General features: G+C 35.3%; 1 long non-coding RNA gene across 1 annotated transcript; it reads left to right on the top strand.

Moving 5' to 3' along the window:
* Positions 1 to 200: 200 nt before the first annotated feature.
* Positions 201 to 3,181, top strand: LOC132616899 (uncharacterized). The gene is made up of 2 exons (XR_009573467.1): positions 201 to 1,243; positions 2,192 to 3,181. It is a non-coding gene; the product is annotated as an uncharacterized LOC132616899 (long non-coding RNA).
* Positions 3,182 to 3,796: the final 615 nt, after the last annotated feature.

Here is a 3,796-nt window from a genome sequence, read left to right on the forward strand (position 1 = left end):
ATAATTATATTTTTATAAAATAAATGTGTATGTTTTAATTTTATAAGATATCTATGATTTATTAATATTTTAATAGTAGTATTTTATGATAAGAACAAAATCTTTAATTCTTCAACTTTTCCATGTGTTCACGTGACATTGTTTTGGATATATACATATTAGTATATCAAATAATATTTTGGATAAGGTTGAAACTTGGTAGCAAAATATTAAGTCCCTTTCTTCCAAATATAATACTCGACCGGCTACGCCATTATGCAATATATATGTATACATATGCAGAGGTGGACTTTGGGAGGAAAATAACATTTATTACTCAATATTTTGAGAGAAATTGTGTAACATTTTCGTTCATATTCAAGCAACAAGAAGTAGCTGAAGTTTTTTTTTTTTTTTTTTATCGTTCTTTTGCAATTGAGAAAGCATTCTTGGTCTCTTTCCTAAAAAAAATACAACATAGCAGCCCCTCATGTTCTAAGCTAACGTTCCAACATGAAAATGGGGGGTTTTGCCGACGGAAAGAGCTGCTCCAAGATCAAGCATAGTTATGTTCCTCCGTCGATTTCATGATTATAATTTCGATCCCCTCCGAATCGTAGCAATTTCGAGATTACTTTGTGTTGAAGTTGAAGCTTTCTTCTAGGTGAAGTATCCTAAGATTAAAGCTGTTCTTGTGTGATTGAGGTAAGATTACATCTTTTCTATATGTTCTTGAGTTAGTTTGGTCATTAGTCAACTTGTAAGATAAAGAAATTGTGGAAGACAAGTTGGGATACATACTAGAGCTCTTGTTAGTTTTGTGGGCCGATTTGGAATATGATCTTGAGTCATTAAGGCTGTTATAAAATAGGTTGGGGTTGATGTTGTTGTTAAGTTGTTGTTCTTGAATTTGGTAGAAGAAAGTGTATAAAAACATCGTATACAAAGCGTATATCGGGCTGTTTTGGCGTATATCTTTGGAAGTTGATGTTTTGAGTTTAAAGACGCTTATATGAGGTTGTTGTTGATGTTATACTTGTTGTGCAGCTCTGGTTGTTGTTGTTGTTGTTGTTGTTGATATGTGGAGTTGGAGGAAGTCAAATGTTATAGGGGAGATGCTGCCCAAATTTATATAGACAAGTTACTAACGTTGAGATTCTACTAAGTCTCTTTATGGTGTTAATCATGGACCTAATTATATTAATGTAGATTGAATTGTATTGTGGAATTCTTTTGAAAGCATTGGGGAGACAAGGAGATTCAGGTATGTTAAGGCTATTCCCTTTTCTTCTTTTGGCATGGTCTATATGGAACAAACAGACAACGAACGTATAAACTCCAAAGAAGCTTCTATTCTTAAATACTAGAATGGCTAATGTTCTTGATTTCCAGAAACTATTTCATTACGTCCTGATACGTGTCTATGATTCCTGAAGTCCTATTTTGATATTATAATCCATAGTGATATTCGAAGGTATTATGCTTCCAGGTTATTCAAAGAGTTACAGAAATAATCTTATGAGTCTCACTTGCATTCATTTGCTTCTATATATGTAAAGTTATCCCTTCTTTATTTTTGGCATGAATTACATAAATGAGCGAACGATGAACATACATGATTCCAATGAATTCTAGTTTCAGCAGTACTGACATGACAGTTGTCTTTGATTCTCAAGTGTCGGTTCATTCTAATCATTCTATTAAGTCTCAGATGATGATATAGTTTGCATATGGTTGCTCATGATATTCTCGTGTAATGCTGTTAATATATCATTCACCGAGTCCCGGGCCGGGTATGTATTCGTGCACAATTTCACTGCATTGTTCACCGAGTCCCTCACTAGAGGGCCGGGTATATATATATATATATATATATATATATATATATATATATATGATGATATGATTGTGGCACCGAGTCCCATGATGGGCCGGGTATGGTATATGATGACTTTATTCACCGAGTCCCTCACTAGAGGGCTGGGTACGATATATATTTATATTTCACCGAGTCCCTTACTAAAGGGCCGGGTATGGCATATATTTACATTTTTGGGTCATCGCCTTCGGGGCTATTCATATTACAGGGGGTTTCTCATACACTCATTATGGCTTATGTCTCATTCTTTATGATTACTGCTGCCTTACATACTCGGTACATTGTTCGTACTGACGTCCCTTTGCCTGGGGGCGCTGTGTTCATGCCACACAGTCCCAGATTGTTTTGCAGGTAAAAGTATCCAGCTAGGATGGTTGGCTATCAGCTGGGATTGGCAAACTCCATTTTCTTCCTGGAGCAGTGCCGAGTCATTATGGTTATCATGTGTGTGTACGGGTATGTCGGGGCCCTGTCCCGATTCATATGATTCAAGTGTTTACTCTTAGAGACTTTGCAGACAGTGTCCTGTGGTTAGTATGTTGAGATGTCGTGCGTTGAGTAAAGCGACCATGTAGGTTGATATGTCAATTTAACTTATTCGATTTTTGATTAATTGACTATCGTTCGCAAATTTCTATGGTTTGACTGGAAGTACTTTACTATATGTCCAGTTTCATTATGTGAATGCCAGCGGATTCGCTCAGCTTTAAGTAAGAGCTGGGTGCCCATCATACCCTATCGGAATTGGGGTGTGACAGCTTTCTTACATCACGATGAAGCCCTATGACAAGCTAGAAAAATGCAACTTAGAGCCTGGTGAGTATGGGTTGTACCCAATTTTTTTTGTTGCTAATCTTACGTCATTTATGGAGCCTTTAGACTCAAGGACGAGTCTTTCTCAACAAGGGGAGAATGATGAAAGATGAAAACGATCAAGAAATCCAAGAAACACAAGATTGAAATTCAAGAAAAAGAAAAGTCCAAGAAGCTCAAGTTTGAAGATTATTTCCAATTCTTGTTTCTTGAATCCTTTTCTAAATAGGTTTCTTGTTTCTTGATTTATATTTTAGTAGGATTTAATTTCCTATCATTAGTAGGACTTTTATCCTAGTTCTAGTAGGATTCAGTTTTCTTTATTCTTTTCCTTGTAGAATAAGGATTTTACTTTCCTTGTTTTTAGTTATTTCCTTTCTAGAGTAGAATAGGGATTTGTAGTCATAAAAAAGAGACCCTAGGCTTATATAAAGGGTTCTCATGACTTGTAAATATAGAATTCACGTTTTTGAGCTTTAACCCTAGGTTGCAATAGAGTTATTTTCTCTATTTGGTGTCCTTTATCCTTTTTTTGGTTCCAAGCAAGGTGATGATAGTCTTTATCTTGTTTTCAATAGCGTGTGGTGTTTCTTTATCACGTAAGTTGATTTCAAGTGGTGACTTAGGAACTTTGTTGGTTCTTGATCATTCAAGAACACGTTTCTTGAAAATAATTTCGTTCTATTTCATACCCAAAACCCTAATTTTCTTTCCATCATTGTACCCCCAATATTTACTTGTTTTAAACGATTCAAGAGCCATTTTTATAGTTCAAATCGTCATCTTTCTCCTCGTCTTGAAATCACATAATTCCGAGAAGTATAGCCCGATTTACGTTCGTTTCTTGAATTTTGCCCATCAATCACTTCAAGAATAAGATCCTGGTCGATTGGTTCTTTGTCAACTCGAAGAATCACATCACCAATCCTTTTGCAGTTTTATCCCTAATATTCTCATGTAATCTATAAATACCTTTTCTTAAATCAAAACCCTAACTCGTTAGCAGCAGTTCTGCAAATTCTCCAAACCTAAAATTTTCTTCAAGACTTAAACGTTAACAACCATTCTGTAGATTCTCGTTACATTACTTGGGGTAATCTCTTCTTTTGCATATTGTTTTATGAA

This window comes from Lycium barbarum, chromosome 11, assembly GCF_019175385.1.
Source record: "Lycium barbarum isolate Lr01 chromosome 11, ASM1917538v2, whole genome shotgun sequence".
Lineage (NCBI taxonomy): Eukaryota > Viridiplantae > Streptophyta > Magnoliopsida > Solanales > Solanaceae > Lycium > Lycium barbarum.